Genomic DNA, 24,655 nt, shown 5'->3' on the forward strand with positions numbered 1-24,655 from the left:
AAATTAAAAAATCATCCAGCAAAAACGATGACTTCTCTAAACCTGCCCCAAATAAGTATGACAAATACATAGTATTTAAATAGTGCACCACTTTTGAGTTTCTTATTCATTCCTTCAGACTGTAACAGATCCATCAAACTTGTTGAAATATATGTGACATGGAAGTATACACTGCCAAGCAGTGACTTACAGTGCTCAGAGGCGGGTGGAGGCAAGTTCATAGAGCAGGAGGAATATTACCACATCTTGTCTTGCTCAGATTCTGCTGACAAATCACTGTCTTACATTTGTCAGTATTGTAGGAAAAACAAAACCGAAAGGTCACCTGTTTTTGCATCATAGATATCTATCTATATATATCTATAAGAGTTTTGTCTGTACATTGCTCAGAATTTAAAAAGGACAGTATTTCTGTATCAGTCATGTCCATAGTAACAAGGAAATGCACTTTTTCATTTGCCGTAATTTCTGTATGTATGTATGTATGTACACGAATCCCAAGAAAACGGCTAAAGAAAATTTAATGAAAATCGGTATGCACAGTTGGGAAATAAGTCGCTACAATCTAGGCTATAAATAATTGTATTCACGCTGAGTGAAATGGTAGTTTAGGGGAAGGCGTAAAATTTAATTCTCAAATATGTATATTATTGGTCGTACCTTAGTGAAAATCAGTATGCGAAGTCGGGGAATAAGTTGCTGTAATTTACACCATAAATAATTGTATTCACGCTGAATAAAATGGTAGTTTAGGGGAAGGCCTAAAATTTAAATCTCAAATATTTATGTTATTAGTGGTCGTATCGATTACATAACTACAGTTATATAGTTTGAACTTTCCGATCATTTATGTCTTATACCTTGTTACCGTACCGGCTATGATCAGAGATATTAATGAATTTGGATTTTTGTTACTAAGCCCAAATCAGCGCCGAGTCACAAGAAAATGGGTAAAAAGAATTTAATGTAAATCGGTACGTGAAGTCTGAGAATAAGAAACTACAGTCCACGCTATAAATAATTTTATAAGACGACCTGATATCACAGAGTCAAAAGAAAACTAAATGTGAAGGCCTACAATATAGGAAGCTCATAAAATTGATCAACAATAGCATGACATTGACCACTGTTTGTAATGTGCTTTGTGTCTTCTGTTGCCACTCATTTATGATAGACAGGATTACTGCTGCGTACTGAGTATTTTTTAAAATTTGCCTTACGTCAGACCGACACAGATTTTATGGTGACGATGGAATAGGATAGGGCTAGGAGTGTGACGGAAGTGGCCTTGGCCTTAATTAGGATACAGCCCCAGCATTTGCCTGGTGTGAAAATGGGAAACCACGGAATACCATCTTCAGGGCTGCCAACAGTGGGGTTCGAATCCATTATCTACCGGATGTAAGCTCACAGCTGCACGCCCCTAACCACACGGCCAACTCGCCCGGTTGTACCGAGTATAACAGCCTGCCTGAATATTGGTGGGAAGTAGCTGGAGAGTTTGATACCTTCTTTAGCATGCCATTCCACTGGTTCATACATTTTCTGATACTACTGGTACGTAACACAGTGGTTCATTCATTATAGCATTCGAGCTATTCAACCCCTACTCTGAGGCACTGATTGGAATGAGCAGAGTGCATATTTAACGGAATAATGTCAGAGGAGTGTTCACGACTGTCTGCGGCTTGGTTATTCCAGCTCTGGAACTTTGGACTGTTAGATCAGCACTGTAGTACTGTTCGTTAAAAGTGAGAAAAGTGCGTTTTTTCATTTAATCGAGTATTTTATATGATATTGCTTTTAATCGCTACTTTCCTACTGACGTTTGTGTAATGACCTATGTTGACTTCAGTTAGGAAAACCACAAGGTCAGTCTCAGAATCCAATCCCATAGCGAAGCACGGGTACATCAACTAGTATCATTATAAACTTATGCCTTTCAGTTTTCAGTGTGCAAGCCTCTGATTTTACTAAACTCTGCCACAATCCTGTATATAGCTCTGCATTCTCTTAGTTCTACACCTCTTATCTTTAAATCATGAACCGAGCGTAACCATCATGTTGGTCTCCCTCTACTTTTACCCTCCAAGACCAAGTCCATTATTCTCCTGGGTAACATTCTCCATGACCCCTCCACCAGAGCAAGTTTATGCATACAGCTTCAGCCATTGTGATCCTTGTTCTTTAAAGCAGGCTAACATCTAGGTCATCTGTCCTTAACTGTACGAAATGAGAATTTACAATTCCAAAACTCATCCACTGCCCGGAATTCAAAATGTGATGAAGAATGAATGGTTGAATATGTAAAATAATCAGCAGATCCAACTCAATATTAAAAGTTAAAAATAATTCAGAAATCAACCCACTGACTAGAATTCAAAGAGTGACAACGAACTGTGATTATGAACTTAAACAATCGGATCTGACCTGCAATACATCACCTTTTCAGAAACTAACTTAAAAGAATAGTTACTGCCCAAGGGGCTGCTTCCAAAACAATCCTGAATCGATGCTTGTCTAAAGGGGTCAGAAATCCACGTCAATGGCCCCTCATTGGTACATATCACTAGTCAAGTAGAACCATGGCATTTCTCATGTAGCGGTACTAATCACAATATACTCATGGTGTTCCTCGCATAGTGGTACTAGTCACAGGGACCCCCACTATCCCACGGTGTTTCTCACATAGTGGTACTAATCACAAGCAACGCAGACCCACGGTGTCACTCAGTGGTACTAATCACAGGCAACGTCCAGACCCATGGTGTTCCTCGAAATTCAGACCCACGATGTCCTCAATCATATACTGAAACACCCCAGTGATTATAGCCTCTATCTGCTTGGGGTGTTGCAAGCAAACCTGGCCAGAGGGGAGCCTTCGTCATAGTAGCGGATACTGTAAACCCATAGTGATCCACCTACAGACCCATGGTATTCCTCACATAGTAGTACGAAAGTCCGACTTGTGGTGTTCCTCATGTGATGGTACTAATCACAGGTAATCTCATGGTTCAAAATTCAGCATCCCTTGGCCGCCCCTTTTAGCTGTCTCTTACGGCAGGCAGGGGATATCGTGGATATATTTTTTGTCTGTGTCCCCCACCCACAGAAAGTTGTTTGGTCCGCAAGAGTAACTTTATTTCACTCAAGTCTGCCGGCAAGCTGGTTAGGAACCCCCTATCCGTCACGAGTATCACCTCTCCCCCTGCGTACTAGGTTCGTGGTCCTGCCATTGTACCCACATGTTTGTACCAGCGATCATTCACTAGATTCATGTCCTCTGTAACTTGAAAGATATCCTGAGTCCACCCTGCTACACTCCCATAAAGCAAAGTTGGTCTGAAAACAGACTGGTGTAAACAGTTTCTTACAGAATACTTCTGATTGGAACAGCAAGCTCACTGTCCCACCATCCTGGGAGAACACACATAAGTGTGTTAAATGATCCACTCGTTCCAACTTTGTATTCCGAACCTGACATCAATTATTTGGTTTCTTACCCATCGACACCACTTCAGTCTTTGAAAGGCTAATTTTCATATTGTAATCACACAAAGTTTCATTATATTTTGCCATGCATGAAGATGCTGCAATTGACTCCTCAGGCAATGCCATGATATATTTACATTTTACCACTTTACGAAAGGTGGCGCATTTTTTTTCCTTTACTTTGCACCGACACAAATAGGTCTTATGGCGACGATGGGATAGGAAAAGCCTACAAGAGAGAAGGAAGTGGCCATGGCCTTAAGGTACAGCCCCAGCATTTACCTGGTATGAAAAAAATGGGAAACCACAGAAAACCATTTTCAGAGCTGCCAACAGTGGAATTCAAACCCACTATTTCCTGTATGCAAGCTCACAGCTGTGCGCCCCTAACCACATGGCCAACTCTCGTGGTGAGTAGATTGTGTGCCAAAAGCCTTTCCGCAGTATTCATATGGAGTGAGCGCTCGTCCTTAAGATGGGGACTTCAGGCCTTAAGCAGACCCCCTGGTGCTATTCGTCAGGAGTAGTCGATGGGCTGGTGCCGGGTATCCTCCCTCTTCCTACTATCATCTCAACTTCTTTGACGAGATTAACCTCAGGAAGGGCATCTGGTCGTAAAAACTCGCGATTGCATTTCATACCCAACCTGTGATGACTGTCTAAAATAAATGAAAAAATGATTGTGAGACGAAAACAATCAGTGAATCAAATTCACAACACCTTCATTACTGGAATGATCCGTATTATCTAAAGGGGTCCAAAATCCAGGTCACCTGCCCATCATAATTTTACAAATCACTGGTAAAGCAGAACCATGGTATTCCTCTTAAAGTGGTACTAATCACAAGTAATGTAGACTCAAGGAATGTCGCACACAATGGCATCACTCATAGGTAACAAACCCATGACGTTTCGCACATAATGGTACTAATCACAGGTGCTGGTATTCCCGTGGTGTAGGCACTGCAGACCCATGGAGTTTCTCAGAAAGTGGTTCTACTCATAGGTAGCACATGCCCATTCTGAACACAGGGGAACCAACAATCCAGGGCAGCGTTACAGCACATGGAGACTAGTCCGCGCAGCGAAATGCTGCCCCTCCCCACTGCGCCTCTGTAATACACAGAATAGTAACCATAGGCAACGCCCAGACCCGTGCTGTTCCACACAAGGGTACTACTCCTAGGTAACGTAGATTCATGGTGGTCCTTACATAGTGGTACTAATCTCAAGAAAAGTCGACCCATGGTGTTCATGTAATGGTACTAATCACAAGTAGTCTCATGGTTCTAAAACCATCCCTTGGTCGTCCCTTACAACAGGCAGGAGATATTGTGGGTGTATTTTCATTCCCCACCCACAGGGGGTACCCAACCCCGTAGAGCACTAGCAGTGATTGGTAATTAGAAGTGTGGGGTGGGGGCTACAAAATGGTACGCTTTTTGATGCTCCCAGCAAATTTCAATGGAGGTAAAGGTTCACAGTCTACCAACTTTGTGTGGTAATAATAGTTCTGTTTTTAATTCAATAGCATACAGTAAAACTTACAAAGCAACAATAATAACACATGTATTACATTTGAATACAAGTATGGTGTGATTGTAAGCACTAACACTAAACACACTGCCAGACCGATGAATCACCTGTGCCCATCCCCTGCTACCCTTCGTCACAACCCATGCTACACATTGCTGTGCCACTATGAATCTGTCAGTCACAACAAACAACATTTTGTGCACATTTCTGGTAAGAATTTTGTTAAAAATTAAAGAAATTGAAAGGAAGAATTAGCTGATAAGGTAACAAGCCTTATACAAATTTCTTTCTTAATCATTTTACAGTTCCAGTTTCCTGGGTACTGCTGGCGAACCTCTCATTCTGTCTTATTGAGATACATTCTGCTGTTAATGAAGTCCTCCAGTGTCCTTCCCCGATCTGCAATGTCCATCTTTACGATGTCCATCCAGTGGGTTCTTTGGTCTTTCCACCATCCGTTTCCATGCCACATGTTGCTCCAAATTAACATATGCTGTCCTTGTTGGCTCCATCCTCAATACATGCCCAAACCACATCAGTCTGGATATGCTGATCCAATCAAACAATGATAATCCCAGCTTCCTTCCTAACCATATCATTCCTCAACTTGTCCAGTTGAGTTTTTTAATTGTGGACCTAAGGAACTTCATCTCGGATGCCTGCAACCATGATGAGTTTTTTAGCGAGGGTGCAGGTTTCAATACCATAGGTCAAGATTGGTATGAAGTACTGATTGAACATCACCAGCTTTGATTTTGTTGGTACTTTGGGATCGCGAAGTGTTCGTACTTGCCGGTAAAAGCAAAAGCTCTTCTGCACTCTATTTGCCACCTGCCGAGTTATGTAAAGCTTTCAACACTTTCTTTCTAGTGGGTGGTTTCCTAGCATGATGTTCGCTGGTCGTCCCTCTATTGCCATCATTACTGTTTTGAGTTTGCTTATCTTGAGATTGAACTCCTGGAACTTAACCTTCCAATCATAGAGTCGACTGTACTTGTTTCTCCCCAGATCATGTCACCAGCAAAGGCCATTGCATGTAGTTCAAAGGTTTTCTTGATGTTCATTATGTCATCCATGATGGTGATAAACAATAATGGGGATAGTGCACTGCCTTGCTGGACTCTACTTTGTCTTTTTCAATCATTTCCATTGCTTTTCTATAATTCCTAGCCTCAGGCAGTTAAATTGAAAGAATAAAAATGTAGGGGACAAAAACGTGGGGGAAGACTGCCTCGCCCCACCAATCGTCGCCACTGCCAGAGAGAACTGGAACAAGGGTTCACATGAAAGGTGAAGATGTCAGAGTTTCAAGAGTGCACAACCGTTTGTCACTATCTGTTCTACTCCCTTCTAAATATCGGCAGTATAAGCAATTCTTGAATGCAAAGCTGACAGTATGAACCAATAAAAACAGTCTGAAGACTTTCTACAAAATTAAGTAGAGACCGCATCATTTTCATGCGTTCTCCACAGCATCAAAATAACGCTCCCGGAGTTTCTAGCGATCATCAGTAATGGGGAATGTGTGTTTACTGTGGAAGGAAAAAGAACAAAGACAAACGAATCTTCACTCTTCAAATTACATATGCAGAGAACAGTTCTCTTGTCTGGGCTGTGCACATGGGAAACGCAAAGTAGAGCACTGAAAGGAGTTCAGTTATTCCTGTGTTAATATGAAGAGTTCCATTAGCGTAATGTTATGCTACTAAATGAACACATTTCATAATTTGGCTTAGTAAATTTTAGTTTTGTGTAGCATTTATTTCCAATACTGTATCAAACTTTATTTCCATTTTAATTTCATAAACACATGAATTTATGCAATATGGTACTGTAAATTTAGTTGAAATTGAAATGGCGTATGGCTTTTAGTGCCGAGAGTGTCCGAGGACAAGTTTAGCTCGCCAGATGCAGGTCTTGATTTGAGACCCATAGGCGACCTGCGCGTCTTTAGGATGAAATGATTATAAAGACGACAACCAGCCCCTGTGCCAACGAAAGTAACCAATTAAGGTTAAATTTCCCGACCCTGCCGGGAATCAAACCCGGGACCCCTGTGACCAAAGGCCAACAACGCTAACCATTTAGCCATGGAGCCAGACTTAAATTTAGTTAATGTATTGAATATGCGTTTTATTTTCTTGATTATAGGTTTGTGTGTTGTATGTTCTAGTGACAAAGTATTCACTAAAATATAGAAAAGCATTGAATGAGGCTTAAAAACGTTTTTTTAGTGGCTTTATGTTGCACCGATACAGATAAGTCTTATGGCAACGATAGGACAGGGAAGGGCTAGGAGTTGGAAGGTAGCAGCCATGGCCTTAAGGTACATCCCCCAGCATTTGCCTGGTGTGAAAATGGGAAACCATGGAAAACCATCTTCAGGGCTGCCATCAGTGGGATTCGAACCCACTATTTCCCGGATGCAAGCTCACAGCAGTGTGCCCCCAACTGCACGGCCAACTGTTCTGGTACTAATTAAAAAAAGCAACAATGTGCATTTAGAGTGATATTTCACTCTAATGTAATAGTGGTCCTCGATTCATGATGCAGCAGGCTTTCAAAGTTTTCTTGAGGTTGCCCCCATATGACACTCAGTTCTTGTTTAGAGTAATTGGGCCCGAAATGCCAGAAATGATACGAATTATCAGAAAGCCGCTTCTACTAATGACAGGCTATTTTTTATAGGTATAAACGAAGATTCCCAGCGACTGGTGACTTGGACATTTCACTTATGTTTGTTTCGAGTATCAAAACAAGCAATTTCAGTTATTGTGCCCGAGGTGTCAAGCCTTATACAACGATCCCAAGGGATTGGTAAAAGTGCAAAAAGAAAAACTACATTAGAACACAGCTAAAAGAATATAACAGAATTTTAAAAAATACAGACTATTAGAACTTTCGCTTGCGATTTGGGTAGTCAATGTTTGGAAGAAATAAGAAAACTTCGTATTCCGCGCTACGAATTTGCGCGCTCTAATTGCGTCCTTGCGTATGTGCGAACCTAAATGTTAACGAAAACGCGAAAAGTTACAGAAAAGTTTCATTCACAAAAGTTAAATACTGGTATTCTGATTATCAACATGCTCGAAAAGTTAAACAAAATAGCGTGTTCGCTAACCGCCAAAAATGTTCATGAACATTGTTGGTTTAGGCGTCATCGGACAGTACAGACCACCTTTTCAAATTATGCGAAAATAGGCCTATTTAAAGGGTTTGTCATCATTTAGTATATTTTAATTTCCTTACAAAAATAAAAATGAGTCTAGCACACCTTGTGACCATGATGGTTAAGGCGTTGAGTCTAAATGGTTTGCCACGGGCGAGTTGGCCGTGCGGTTAGGGGCGGCTGTGAGCTTGCATCCGGTAGATAGTGGGTTCGAATCCCACTGTCGGCAGCCCTGAAGATGGTTTTCCGTGGTCTCCCATTTTCACACCAGGCAAATGCTGAGGCCGTACCTTAAGGCCACGGCCGCTTCCTTCCAACTCCTAGCCCTTTCCTATCCCATCGTCGCCATAAGACCTATCTGTGTGTGTGTGTGCGCGACGTAAAGCCACTGGCAAAACAAACGTTTGCCACCGTGGTTTGTTAGTTCCAGTCCCATAGGTCCGAAAATTTTTCACCATCTGGGTAGAAGTGGTGGTATACAATTTCCCATGACGAGATTGCGTGCCAAAAGCCTGGATCAACTCAATCAACTCAATCAATACTGATCTGCATTTAGGGCAGTCGCCCAGGTGGCAGATTCCCTATCTGTTGCTTTCCTAGCCTTTTCCGAAATGATTTCAAAGAAATTGGAAATTTATTGAACATCTCCCTTGGTAAGTTATTCCAATCCCTAACTCCCCTTCCTATAAATGAATATTTGCCCCAGTTTGTCCTCTTGAATTCCAACTTTGTCTTCATATTGTGATCTTTCCTACTTTTATAGACGCCATTCAAACCTATTCGTCTACTAATGTCAATCCACGCCATCTCTCCGCTGACAGCTCGGAACATACCACTTAGTCGAGCAGCTCTTCTTTCTCTCATTCTTCCCAACCCAAACATTGCAACATTTTTGTAACGCTACTCTTTTGTCGGAAATCACCCAGAACAAATCGAGCTGCTTTTCTTTGGATTTTTTTTTTAATTCCAAACCTCTCCGTAGTGTTCAGAATATGGAGTGCGGGCGTACGACGCTGTTGATTACGATTCGTCTGGATGTAGACTAACGTAAGCCTTGAGCAGACACCTTGGTACTATCCAACAGAACTAACGCAATGTGTCGGTACCGGGTTCCACCCTCTCCCCACTGTATTGTGTATCACGACATCCATTTCATCTCATTAACTCCGCTGATAAGGCTGACGTCAAGAAAGGCTTCCTGTCGTCAAAACATACCACCATATCCCCTTTGCTTGCTACGAAGTTCCATCTCCATTATCAGACCCGTTCTACTGTAACGTCTCACGTCCCAATTTTTCTCGCATCGGAATGTGCGGTTCCTTTTAATGGAGCCTGAATGGTGAAGAAAAAAATAATATAACTTGCCGAATAGTGAATGCGAATACGCGTAGTATTTCTCAACTATATAATTTTCCTTATCCGCGATCTGTAAATACCCTGTAATATTTACTTCACACTTGCACAGCTAAGGGAATTTGAACACAGTATGGAAACTTGTGGAATGAGCATGGTACCGGTACTTCGACAGTATGCTTTTTCCTTAGCAACAGCCTCCAATTTTAGTGTATTTTCCGAGAGATTAATTAGAATATATGAGGACCATCCTACATTAATTTACGGTACCCTGTATCAAAGCTAGTCTGGAGTTACGTTTTTCAATCTAATCTTAAGAGGAAAGTGTACGTAAGCCTGGAGCGTGTGTACGCAAATTATGAAACGGTGTTTTGTAATATATTTTGGCCTAACATTAGGTCAGACACCCCGCTATGGTAAATAAGAGCCTAAAAATTTTAGGACTAAAAGATACTCAGGATACGAAATGAATACTTGAAGGCCCCAATCCCAATCGTGTCTAAGTAAAATGAGTTCCAAATGAAACTAAATGTATTGTACGTCAAATTGTTCTAATTACAAAATCCATTCACGAAGTAGTGATCATTAAATACTTTTTACTGTCCTAGATATAAACGCTGTTAAATCTTAATAAGAAGCGGCGAATCAATATTTTAAAATGATGATTTTTGTTGTTTCAAGGGGCCTAACATGTAAGGTCATCGGTCCCGATATTTAAAAAAAAATACGAAAATGAAAGCTGAAGTACGAAGTTTAAACATGTAACTTCTACTGTAACGTATCCCTTCGCTATTTTCCACAATGCAACGTATGCTTTCTTTTAATGAAGTTGAATGGGGAAGAAAAAACAGTAAAATTAATATAACTTACCGAACAGTAAATGCAAATACACGTAGTTTTTTTCCACTCAGATATAATTTCTGGAAATATAACAATACCTATACTTCACAGCTAAAGGGATATTCCCTTAAGTTCTAATTACGTTCCAACTGGTACCGATTTGACATATCAAGGCTATTCCAGCTTTCAACCTCGTGACAGCGATAGGTATTGTTACTAAGCAAAATGTTACAATCTTCAACAGCTAACGTTAGACTACCTACATTCAATCAACTATCCGTAGACATAAAATATTGTTCATCCAAATTCATAGCCCTACCTGCCTCTGCTTGTTACGAACACGCTGTGAACCGACTGGTAGCACTTACCGAGTTAAACTGCGTCGACCAAGAAAGACGATGGACGTGACGTTCCTCCGGTTCCTTCCAGGACCAAAGCAACCAAAGAGAATGAGTACCCATGACGAAGAGGTGTGGTGTGGTGTGGTGTGGTGGGGATAGGACGGCAAGGTTATATGGTCCTTGCACCAAAGAGGATGCAATGGGATAGGATAGACACTCTTTTAGACAGACCTTGCAGGACAGCAAGGTCAGTCTAGGGAGGTCAAGACAAGAATGGAGCCGCCATATTGAGTCTTTAGATGAGCGTAACCAAGGGCAAGTGTATTCAAATTTAGAGGATTTAGGTGTCAAACACTGAAATAAAAATTAACGAACAACTATTTTCCTTGTAGGATTTAACAGAGTATCTATTTTCCATGTGTATATAACTCGTAAATGAGATAAATACATTCACAGCTATTTGAATAGGAAGATAATCACTAGAACAAAAATGTCATTTTTTGAAAAACAAGAATCAGCAGAAGTGCTCACGCACACTCTTTTACTTCTATACAACTTGGTCTTACTGTGTTTCTTAATAATATCAGCTGTCAAAATACGTAACCTTGTTGAAATAAACATAGAAATCCTTACGGTACTCCTGTTGTATTATGAATACATGAAATATTGAACTTAAAATACTTAAAGACAGTTGTAGTAAATTACTTTCGGCATTTCCTTTATTAAGTAGTTACCGGCACCGCGTTCCTAAAAGCATACTTCAGCATGTTGACAAGCAGTGAATGCCTCTTGAGTTTGAGTGCATTAAATTATGTTTGCTAACTGCTGTTATCCATTCATGTGGTGAATTCGTTGGATTCTGAGGCAAAAATACTCTTCACATATACAACGAGAGTGATGTTCTTAGCTACTCTAACCATTACGAAGTGTTGGTGGTGGTTTGTTTTAAGAGGAAGTACAACTGGGCAACCATCCACTATTAATACTAGAGGGAAAAATATGAAGGAATATGACACTTCGAAAAATCAAGGTATCGGCCAAAGAAAGACAAAGGGCCCCGAAGTTCGTGAAAATGAAAGACTCCCTACGCTTCGATTGCTCCAATACCGGTACCGTCGGGGTCGTAAAAGAACAAGTGTTGACCAGGACAGGTCGAATAGGATAGAAAATTGAGGAGCCAGGCAAGTAATTGGAAGCAATGCCAGGACTCAGCTAAGGGCCCCGTGGTCACAACCCATGCTCCCAAGTTAAGAATCCCTGGGCCCTTTTTATTCGAACCTTACGACAGATAGGGGATACCATGGATAAATTCTACAACCCCCAAAATGGTTTAAAGCCGACATCTGCATTATGTTTTCATCATCATCATTAGAAGAAGAAAAAGAAGAAAAGAAGGAGCTAGTGGCTGTGTGGTTTGGGTTACATAGCTATCAACTTGTGTTCGGGAGATAGTGGGTTCGAACCTCACTGTTGGCAGCCCTGAAGTTGGTTTTCCTTGGTTTCCCCATTGTTCACACCAGACAAATACTGGTGCTGTTCCTTAATTAAGGCCACGGTCGCTTTCTTCCCATTCCTAGCCCTTTCCTCTTCCATCGAGTGTCGGTGCGACGTAAAGCAGATTGTAAAGAAGAAGAATACTTAGGCATTATGTGAATATTGGGTACACTTATCATTCGAATCACATGTCTCAGATTTATAGGAGTGGTATAACACTTGCGGTAGATAACTGCGAACCTGTTTAGGCTTCCATAACCTTTACCCCCTGTGGGTGAGGGTGATATATTAACACCCACGCTACCCCCTGCCTGTCGTAAGCGGCGACTGAAAGGAGTCCAGGGTCTCTTAACTTGGATGTTTAAGTTGGCGACTACGGGACCCTTAGCTGAATCCTGGTTTTTTTTCACTTAGTCTACTTGTGCCAGGCTCCTTACTGTCATTTTTCCTTAACGACCTCCCTTACGAAGTTAACTCGAAAAAGAAAACACGAATAATAATATTATTATAATACAATTGCTTCCGGTTGCTTCTTTAAAAAATCGCAGTTTGGAAGCTTTCCTAGAACAGTTTAAAGGCCTGGGCGTATTAGGAACATTTTCGGGATGGAATTCCACTTGAGTGTTTGTCCATCTACCCTCTTTTGTTCAAACTGCGATTCATCAAGATAATATCAGAAGACAGAATACATGGAACCCACAAATACAAATATCGTTCGTATAAATATTTGGCAGGAATAATGTCATTGTAACAACTAACCTCGAGCAAGTCGGAATTGCAAATGGGTTGCCATTTATCACGCCTGCGGTTTTGTACAGTATCCATTGAGGTCATCATTGCTTATTACTGGAAAGCGAAACACTCTAATCCCGCCAGTTGCCTTTCTCTGACTATTTGGTGTAGCGCAGTATCCCATTTTCCTTAAAAATGCAAATATATTTCACATTGTCACATCAGGCTTTCCCACATTATGACGATGCTCAAGACTCAATATGGCCGCCACCGCAAAGGATTGTGGTAGCGTGACCAGACCTTCATAAACTAACCTTGTAGGACGGCTGCTATCGCCGCGACATCTTCCGGTTAACTTTTTAATCTTTAGCTGTGTAATGGCGGCAAATCAACTTTCACTTATAAATAAGTCAGTCCAGTCAAGTTGTAACTTTCCTTACAAGTAAATTCCAGTTGCCGAGCCATCAACTTTTGCGTCCACTTCCCATCATGTGACTGACTTGACTCCAGTTATAGCCCCGTCCCGTCTGACCACCGACTTCTAGGCAAATCAACAGAGAATCTGCAGTTTTCTCGAGACTTTTTAGTACATTTGCGGGTATATAATAATGAATGCTCCTACTAATAAATGGAATGCAAACCAAAGAATGCAGTTTATCGACATTATTTTAAGAACAATACGAAATTTTATGGTTCCTATAAGCTAAGAAATCCTCTCCCGCTAGTTCTTTCAACAAGTTGTTAGATGCAATATGTAAAGCCCTTCTGCTAATCCACACTTTAACCCAAGTTTCCTTCTTCTTCCTTTTACCGGGCGAGTTGGCCGTGCGGTTAGGGGCGCGCAGCGGCGAACTTGCATCCGGGATATAGTGGGTTCGAACTCCACTGTCGGCAGCCGTGAAGATGGTTTTCCATGGTTTCCAATTTTCACACCAGGCAAATGCGGGGACTGGACCTTAATTAAGGCCACGGCCGCTTCCTTCCCATTCCTAGCACTTTCCTATCCCATCGTCACCATAAGACCTATCTGTGTCGGTGCGACGTATAACAAATTGTAAACAAATCTTCTTAAGACAGTTTTGTAATTCATACAATAAGACTACGCAAATAAGCTGTACACATGCACTTGGCATCTCAACTTCAATAAACTGAATACAATATTATACCACTGAAGTTCACACAAACTTCTAAAGACAGTTAGCACACATTTTCCCCAAAGTATTGGCTTCAAGTTTATTGGTTTTAAGTACTTGACTCCAGTAAACTATCCCTGTGTGAATTAGGCTTAATATTGGAAACTCCTGCGAGAAACTGGCGATACTGCTTCTGCGTGCCATCTAATGGTACACTTGCTACTGCTGTCAGCTGTGTATGTTAGAAGTGTCACTTTTGTGCTTCTTATGTATTACTATTTGAAAATTGCAGGAAGAGAAGTTATTTGTGCTAGCCTATGTACGGGTCTTTTATTTACAAAAGATAAAGTGATTGCAAGTCATTTGACAGATTATAAAACATAGTGCTATGAGTATATCTGTTAATGTTTACGTGCCTGGACCTTTTCTGTTTGTGAGAACGTACTTTCTTTAAAACATTGTTGTGATTAAACCTATGCATTTCATCGATTTTCAGGTGTACTCAGAAGGTTTTGAAGAACATAAGGACAGATTTAGATGAAATTCTGAGGACCAAAGGACCAGAACATTTAAATAAAGACTATGTATTATTGGCACACTTTTTAGCGATAGATTTGTGTACGGGGGTGAGGAGTAAGGAGGAAGCTATCCCAATTCTGGTTATACTGCCAACTGAATGGAAATGAAATCTGAATTGAATCGATAATATGATTGATCGATCGATATGAATTTTCTAAACCTTTATGATTTTAAGCCAACAACTGTGTCACACACTCATTATATAACATTTCTTGATGTGAATATTGTTGCTAGCATGAATTCTATAGTTTGGCTTTGCTGTGTAAACAACAACAGTACTAGTACGTAAAGTGTACGCCAGATGCTGCACAGCGATTCATAGTTTGTGTTCAAAGGTTGCCAATACAAATCTCGAAGATTGCCGAGGTCTACCTATTCAGCACTAGGGTGTAAATTTGCCGATAATAGTGAGAAGCACAAGCTTTCCATTATTTGTTAGCAAGCAGGATCATTAGAGCAAAAGGAGGTAACAATGTAATGCAGTAACAATGATGGCAGTAATTGTGAATCTGATGTTGCAAACTTTTTTTTGACTCATAATGATGTGATGAACTGCAATTTTTAAGCTAATAACACTGAACAGTGTGAGTTAAGTGATCAGTTAATGACTGTGATGTAATACAGGAAAATGCAGATCATTATGTCATGGGCTGGGATGTAACAAGTTTCCCCCATGCTGAGTGTAAGGATGCATTGTCATCTTATGATAATGATTATAAGCATGGAAAATTTGCACATAGAAATGAAGTATGAAAATTCTAAAATGATGTTTCCAAATATGTTTGGGGGAAAGTTTGTCTGTCACAATATCAGGAACATTTGAAAATAGTTTTTGTCGGAAGGCACACATGGAATTAGAAGCAAATTAACGGACAGTTTTTTTATCAATGGATGAAGTGTAGTGGAGATATATGTAACAGCTGTAAAAATATACTGACCGACAAGTGTTTCAAAGCCCTTATTAAGGCGCATGTGAGTACATCCAATGATAAAACAGAGAAAATTCTTGCCAGTAAAAATAACATACTGAATAAGATATTGCACGTGTGATTTTCTCTTGGAGATGTTATCTTACTGTAGTCATAACATGACATTGAATGTTTTAATAATACATTTGTTTTATTCCTATCACTGGTTCTTTCAGATCAACATCCACCTTCTTCCTTCCCTATATTATGTTACAAGAACAAGGCAAATTTATTAAAATCTGCCTCGTGTTAGTGTTCTCCTCGAGCACTACAAGCTGTCGCCGCTACCCTGCGTGGTAAGTGAGGAGAGATTCCACTATTATCATATTAAGCTATTTGATTGCGGTAAGGGACGTGTCTTCGAACATCTGTTCTCTAGCCATGTACTTATAAAACTCACTGTGATAAAGACATGTAATCAGGTAATTCCTTGCTTTATACAACAAAACTGGTCTATATTACGTACGGTAATCAGATTTTAAAAAATCATGTTTGAAACACTCAATTGTAAAAAATATATTATTTAGGCCTTTACATTCTTTTTAAATTAATGCACATATTTTCTGTGAGGGGAGGAGATTAGGTAAATGGTATACAACTAATGTTAGTTCCTTTGTACCAGTAGAGTATTTAATAACATTAATTGAAATTGGCATACTGTACAGAACGTCAATGTAGGCTATGTGTACAGTACCGGTACTTAATAACTTTCATTAAAATAAGAACATTAGAGAAACACTTCCATGTAAGGTAGATGTAAAGTAGGCCTATTTAATAATACAATTCATTGAAATAGATAAATAAATAAATGGTGTGCATTAAATAATGCAATTATTCATTGAAATGTAATGAAATGTCGTATGGCTTTTAGTGCCGGGATATCCCAGGACGGGTTCGGCTCGCCAGGTGCAGGTCTTTCTGTTTGATGCCTGTAGGCGACCTTCGCGTCGTGATGAGGATGAAATGATGATGAAGACAACACATACACCCAGCCCCCGTGCCACTGGAATTAACCAATTAAGGTTAAAATCCCCGACCCAGCTGGGAATCGAACCCGGGGCCGTTTGAACTGAAGGCCAGTACGCTGACCGTTCAGCCAATGAGTCGGACAATTATTCATTGAAATCAATAAATAAATGGCATGTATTAAATTCTTTACATCTACCTCACATGGAAGTGTTTCTCTACAGCAGGGCCTCTCAGAGTGCATGCGCCTATGCACTGCACGGCACAAGGTGCAGGAGACGACTTCACTATGTTGACCACAGTGCAAACCCCCACTCCACTTCCCCTAACCTTTCTCACCCGTTTGGCTTGTCTTCGCCTTCTCCACCTTCCCCGCTGATTCTCCCCTCACTGTGAAATGTTTATGTGCGGTGATCGGTGACGCTGTTGTATGGAACAATGTTGCCGGTGTTAAAATGCTCTCCTTTCAATTTGGTTTGAGCAGACAATTTATCTTCTCTAGCTCTTCTTTACCTTTATCGTTGCAATGACACCAGTTATGCCTGGAACAAGGGACCGGCTGACAACAATTCTGAGAGCCTTCTTTACATTACAATCAGAAATAGACCTACTTTCACGCAATCTAGTTTTCGTACAAGTCAAAACTGGAAAAAATACCTTTCACATATGCATTTGGAACCAAACATAGAAATAATCTTAGCTGCTTCTTGATGCAGGTTAGGAAAATCTTCCTTCGACAAATTCTCGTAGAATTTGAGCAACGCCTTTGTATTGGAAAATAGATCTTTTTGATCAACTGATCACATAATTATTGTCCCTCGGATTAAGCATTTGACTTTATCGTCAAGACTGACAAAAAAATATGAAAGTTCCCAGTTCGACTGAAATGGTCTTTCAGAAGTCTTTGCTTTCTTCAAAACAGGTTGCTCGATTATTATGTTGTTTTCTTGTGCTTATCTATTTCACTGATAAACGAGCCGTCTATCACCAAACGCTTCATCGCACTCAGCAAACTACACCGTCCGAGTCAAGCCAAGTCGGACCGATGCACTGTGCACGGAGTCTCTGCGCCTCTATTTGCACGAGTGAGATTTCGGGCGTTTGAGAGGCCCTGCTCTACAGTGTTCCCATTTTAATGAAGGTTATTAAATACCGGTACTGTACATATAGGCTACACTGAAGATCTTCTGTACAGTATGCCAATTTGAATTAATGTTATTAAATCGATGGTGTTCGAGTAAAGGGAGTTAAGTCATAAAAATGAGTTTTGAGAAAAATGAAAATCAAACTTAACCCTCTTACTGTAAATCAGAGAATGCTTTTGCAAACGTATAAAACATATTAAATGCTAACCATGTTAATGTTTTTCACACACTGGATGTTTATGCTACAAATTAGTTGAGTTTAGACATTATTAAATTCAAAATATACAGAAGGTACTGACTTAACCCCTTTTACCCGAGTAGCAGTAAAGACATATACCCTTTTGCACCTTTATAATTTTATTTAAATATAGCAATACACTACCAAGTACAGTGTATAAAAACAAAAAAAGTTGAAAGAAAATACTTCATTGGTGCCAGGAAATGAATTTCCAAATTATCAAAGCAAATTAACTTTTTCTCATTTCACAAGAATACTGAATGCTAGAGATATAAACAATTTTCTTTTTTTAAATTTAGTAATGAAACTATCACAACAATGCCTTTGTTACATTTTAGTATCCTCATAACCACAAATTTTGTCTATCTTGTTTATCTATTAGTAAAGCTCATCATTGTCGGCAACAGTATCAGGAAGAATATCGGGAGTTTCGTTTGTTGGAAGTCCCTTATAGAAGTTGTGAAATACTTCAAGTATTAAAGGAAGCAGAGAAAGAAGATCTTGTTTCTACAGCACTGAAGTCGGAACTGGTCCATTGTAAGACTGCTGAGGTAATAGTCGATTATTACCTTGAAATTGCCTAGATAAAGATATTTTATTGAAGTTTGCAGACTCATCCAACGTGTTTTTATAGAGAAGTACCATTGACTTTTTCTCATATCCAAGTCACTTTACATCCTTCCAATAAGACCTTTCCCCGTCATCATTGTTTTTCTCATTTGTAACACATTTTTGTACAAATCAGAGTACTCTAAGAAGTGTTCCTTACTCATAGGGTATACTTTGAAAGGATGAGTTTTAACAAGCTACATCCAATCATGTGGATGATAAACTGGAATTGAAGCTTTCTTCTTCTTCCCCTCAATAAGGGCACATTCTAAGTGTGACTAACCAGAGATCAAGAACTTGTGGTCTATTATGTCTATAGTGGAATCATTTCTTAATGCAGACATGCACATTGTTACCATATTTTTATTTTTGTTTTGTCCTCCACATGTATCTGAGTACTCTTTTCACATGAGAAGGGACATATAATTTACAAAGTTTATTCCACCTACTCAATACTGCACAATAATTGCAATGTCTATAAATACATTACAATATGTTATCAAGGGACTAGTTTCGACCCTATATGGGTCATCAGCGTAACTAAAATACACTTATTGATTTTCTGAAGTCCTAAGACAGAATTACATTGTGGAAATAACATTTTAAAAGAATGAACTGTGTATGTGATGCGATAATGTGCATCTTAATTCAATACGGAACCAATAAAGAAATTTATAACCTTGAGTGAGAGATGTCGGGCCACACAAGATGCCATCTGCTTCACTCCACATGTAACAGTGCACCTGATTAATTGTGCAGTCATGTACAGTGAGGTTGAAAGTCCATAGCAATCTCTTGATGTTGGGGGTCAGAAGGCAAGACAACAATAGTGCTATCTGAATGGGATAGTTTCTTACCATTGGATTATGCTAAATATGCCTCATCAGCTCACCTATGGTGAATAGCAGGAGATTTCTGCAAAGTTAATTTCTGATCCTTCTTCTGCCAAACTTATCTTCAATGCATACTCGCCACAGGTGTGACAGGTATCCTTCTTCGCTGATTTTATGGACAGATTCTATTCATGAAACAATCACTCATAAACAGTTCGACTAATCAATCAATCAATCAATCAATCAATCAATCAATCAATCAATCAATCAATCAATCAATCAATCAATCAATCAATCAATCACAACTGATCTGCATTTAGGGCAGTCATCCAGGTGGTAGATTCCCTATCTGTTGTTTTCCTAGCCTTTTCTTAAATGATTGCAAAGAAATTGGAAATTTATTGAACATCTCCCTTGGTAAGTTATTCCAATCCTTAACTCCCCTTCCTATAAACGAATAATTGCCCCAATTTGTCCTCTTGAATTCCAACTTTGTCTTCATATTGTGATTTTTCCTACTTTTAAAGACACCACCCAAACTTATTTGTCTACTTAAGTCCTCCCACACCATCTCTCCACTGACAGCTCGGAACATACCACTTACATGTAACTAATCTCATGTTTAGACCCGTATTGAAATTTTCTATAATATGCTTACAATTTTGTATTTTTTATTTTTCTAATCCACCTTTTCAATACAGTAGATTTTATGTTGTTAGAAATTCGTATTGCAACAACACTACTTTATAGGGACATGTTTCTCTTGGTTTCAAGCATCCTCAGCCTTTGTAATCATCTCAAGCTTAAGACCTGTCATTGTTAATTTGCTTTGACAAATTTGTGCTTAATTATAGGACAGTTTAACAATATGAATGACAATACTAAAATTGAAATATTCGTTAATTCCAATGACACTGACGTCCAAAACACAGTAATATCTTCATAATGATGAAAATTTGGCTAAAACTTTTTTAAGTTCTAGTTTATTAAAAACAATTGTTAACTGACTTCCTGTGTTAAAATTTGAGTCGTAATTTTTGTTAAAACTTATTGGTGTCTGAAGATTAAAATCTTGAATATGTTGGAATTCTGCTTCAGGTATTAATTTGAGGCATGCTTCTGTAATTTATCAGTTGTGAACAGTAAAATGCTAAAATAGGCAGTTTCATCGAACTAGTCTTGTTTTGACGATCAGATTTTACATTGGGAGTGGTTCGTTTTTATCAGGGCTTAGTCAAAAGGGACATCAATCCGAAAATCTTGAGGTGTTGATATGTTTTCTTATTTCACAATATTTGAATGATGGTATTTGAATGATGGTGCATCTGTAACAAAGGAAAATTATGCGATAATGTTGTGTGTTATTGTGCTTTTACAGTGATCTTATTGGTATGTATCACTTACCCCTTTGACTTTGTAAGCATATTACATACCACTTAGTCGAGCAGCTCGTCTCCTTTCTCCCAAGTTTTCCCAGCCCAAACTTTGCAACATTTTTGTAACGCTACTCTTTTGTCGGAAATCGCCCAGAACAAATCGAGCTGCTTTTCTTTGGATTTTTTCCAGTTCCTGAATCAAGTAATTCTGGTGAGGGTCCCATACACTGGAACCATATTCTAGTAGGGGTCTCACCAGAGACAAATATGCTCTCTCCTTTACATCCGTATTACAACCCCTAAATACCCTCATAACCATGTGCAGAGATCTGTACCCTTTATTTACAATCATATTTATGTGATTACCCCAATGAAGATCTTTCCTTATATTAATACCTAGGTATTTACAGTTTGTTTGTTTGTCCAACCCTTGTCCCGTTTCCCTACGGGGTCGGGTATGAGGTGAGATGAATTTGTTGTGGCGGTTTTTTATGACCGGATGCCCTTCCTGACGTCAACCTCATCAGAGGAGTTAATGGGAGATGAAATGAATGACGTGATATATGATAGTAGGGAGAGGGTGAAACCCGGTGCCGGCACATAGCCTACTCCTGTCGAATAGCACCAAGGGGTCTGCTCAAGGCTTAACGTCCCCATCCGACGGACGAATCACCATCAACAGCGTCATATGCCCTCACTCCATATGAGCACTGCGGAGAGGTTTGGAATTTAATCCAGGCTTTTGGCACGCAATCTAGTGATTAGAAATTGTATACCACCACCTCCCCTACCCTGCCGGCCAACATTCTGATGGTGAAAATTTTTTCGACCAACGGGACTCGAACCGGCTAACCTCGGTGTTAGACCGTTTTAGACTTCAGCGCCTTAACGATCATGGCCACCAGGCGGGCTACCTAGGTATTTACAGTGATCTCTGTAATAATTAAGAGGGGAATTCCTCAAGGCAGTATTATTGGACCTTTATGTTTTCTTATATATATCAATGATATGTGTAAAGAAGTGGAATCAGAGATAAGGCTTTTCGCAGATGATGTTATTCTGTACAGAGTAATAAATAAGTTATAAGCCTTTGCTGGTGGAACCTAGTGTTTACAGTGCACTATGTCTTCTGGTATGGGCTAGAGCAATTTTGTTACTTTCATTGATCTGTCTCAGCTTTATCCTTGGCTTTGACAAAATGGAAGTGACTGAGGTATGAGTGATGCTAGTAATGCCATTCCTTCTGCAGCCAGTCCCTGCTATGAATGATGTGAAAATATTGCTCATAGGGTCAGTTGGTGCATGCATTTTAGTGGGCTTGGCAGACTGATGTGTAATAGCAACTTCTGGCTCAGTGAGGAAAGCAACGGGAAACTACCTCACTCCTCATTTCCCTAGTATGCCTCTTCAGTGATGCCTAGGCCATCTATGACAGCTGATGGTGGAACTGTTGAGGATCCAACCAGCTTTCGGGCTGAGGACTAAACAACAAGATAGTGAGCAACTGCAAAATGACCTCGATAATATTGTGAGATGGACAGTAGGCAATGATATGATGATAAACGGGGATAAAAGTCAGGTTGTGAGTTTCACAAATAGGAAAAGTCCTCTCAGTTTTAATTACTGCATTGAGAATCAATTTAAGAAAAGACCTTCAAGAATTGGACATTGCTCCCAGTGAAATTTATGACAGGAATAGGTACAGAACGTTGATCAAAACATCAAACTCTCTCCAGTCATTAACAGAAAAAACAGCACGTCTGGGAGGAGGTGTGAAATGGACTCGGGAGCAAAAAGACATTCACAGTGCAAGAATGAAGGAGTACTGGTCAAAGAAAGCTGCTAGAGATAAGAACCACGTTGTCCATAGCAGGCCCAAACAAAACTAAAATAATAATAATAATAATAATAATAATAATAATAATAATAATAATAATAATAATAATAATAATAATAATAAAACCTCTGTATCTCGGAGACTTGCCGCGTTATTTGAAATTAATTTCAACATATCTGTAGTCATGATGGCTGGCCACCAGAATGCGCCATAAACTCATTTTCGAGAAAAATGGACTTACCCCGTTCTTCTTCTTATTATTATTATTATTTTGAAAATTTTATATTTTTATTTCAATTCACACCATTATTATTATTATGTTTAATGCATAACCCTTTACAATTATGGTCTAGTTTGGCACTTAATCAATTAAAGCATAATTTACTTGGAATATTATTATTATTATTATTATTTCGAAAATTTATATTTTAATTTCAATCTTTAGAACTTAGTCACATTTTATGTTAACTCCCAAATATGAACCACCAAGATCCAATTTCAATTTAAATTTCATATCGGTTGGGACATAATAACGGTATTCGAACCCGCAACCTTATTTTCATACTGTTGTTAATTTATGGGAACACCATGTCCTCCCAAGACAAATCTCAAATCCCGTGGCACCTCGCAGTTGGGCAAATACATCCAATCTCTGCAAGTGCTAAATTATTCCTTCCATTTCATTTAGAAGTCCATTTATTCCACTGGAATTCTTCATTTAATTCACTAATTAATCTTCGGTGCGTGGATCCTGCCACTCGACACCAGAATCGGCATATTATAACGACATAGGCCCCAAGATCCAGCTATTTCTTCATCAACATCAATACGATTCATTTTCATCTCATGCCGGATTTTTGTCCCACATGACTTCCAACATCAAAATTTGGCTCAAACCACTCTGGGCTTTCAAAATAGCGTGACCATCATATACAAGTGCCTCTATCGCTTTTAAACAAATATTTATGATTATTATGGAGTCCAAAAATCAACAATCAACAATTAAGGTTAAAATCAAATTTACTGCCTGAATTAAAGTCTTCCACGACATATGTTATCTCTCTGTTAATAAACTTAACCATGATAGGTTAATATTGTGTTTGGTCTGTATTGATTAGTCTGAATGTATAATATAGCTATTTGAATCAAATAAACTATTCTAAATAGTTATATTACATGTTATCTCCACATTGAAATTACTTTAACTTGCAATCATTCCATCAAACTAGGCCCGTGCCTTTATTCACAGAGCATTATTATTAAACACACATTTACACATTACCCATGTTCATTTATCACTCCGATACTTCTACTGATTATTATATTTCTGTCCACTGGCGAAACTTCGCGGCACAAATAATCATCAATATTTACAGTCAATTCAATGGACTTCATTCCGTCCCACAACAATTAAAATCACTTGGCAACCCTCTACCTCTGGATAATCTTACAACCTGCCTTAATATCTATAAAGTTTCCGATAACGGAAAAACACATTTGAGCACTTCTAAAATGAATACTAATCTTATCTTTACGTGAAACGTGCTCCTCTATAATCACAAACCATTCAAGCACTTAATCAACAAATCAACCCTACTCTACTCTATTAAATAATCAAAATTATGATGAGTGCTTGATCTAATTATGTACATATTAATTTGATCTTTTGTCTATCTACCTCTGAATTTATACGAGCCAAAAACGGCTCGTTTCACAATCAAGTTACCATAATGAAAGAATATGATTTCCTCCCGCTAACGATATCAATCTACAAATATATATTAAGGGGTACTCATCTCAGCCTTGTAGTTTGCTAAACTGGACGAGGAGCATCGCCCCCATCCAGTGTTTAGCACTGCATCCTACTGATGTTCATGCCAGCTTGAAGAGGCAATCCTTGACACTTTTTATTATTACACATTTCAAATCTTATAAAAACAAATAACTTTTTGCACTTGGAATATTTTCCGCTCTAAATTTAACACAAATTTTACCCTATCGGCTTTTTATCTAG

General features: G+C 39.2%; 2 long non-coding RNA genes across 2 annotated transcripts in view; one reads left to right on the forward strand and one right to left on the reverse strand.

The window, feature by feature from the left end:
• Window positions 1–10,868, reverse strand: part of LOC136882456 (uncharacterized) — a 58,565-nt gene extending 47,697 nt beyond the window's left edge. The window contains exon 1 of the long non-coding RNA XR_010861184.2: window positions 10,759–10,868. This is a non-coding gene — a long non-coding RNA (uncharacterized lncRNA). The remainder of the gene's footprint in view (window positions 1–10,758) is intronic.
• Window positions 1–24,655, forward strand: part of LOC136882455 (uncharacterized) — a 100,818-nt gene that overhangs the window by 11,282 nt on the left and 64,881 nt on the right. Inside the window, exons 2-3 of the long non-coding RNA XR_010861182.2 lie at window positions 15,814–15,933; window positions 18,369–18,537. This is a non-coding gene — a long non-coding RNA (uncharacterized lncRNA). The remainder of the gene's footprint in view (window positions 1–15,813; window positions 15,934–18,368; window positions 18,538–24,655) is intronic.

Source organism: Anabrus simplex, chromosome 10 (genome assembly GCF_040414725.1).
Source record: "Anabrus simplex isolate iqAnaSimp1 chromosome 10, ASM4041472v1, whole genome shotgun sequence".
NCBI lineage: Eukaryota > Metazoa > Arthropoda > Insecta > Orthoptera > Tettigoniidae > Anabrus > Anabrus simplex.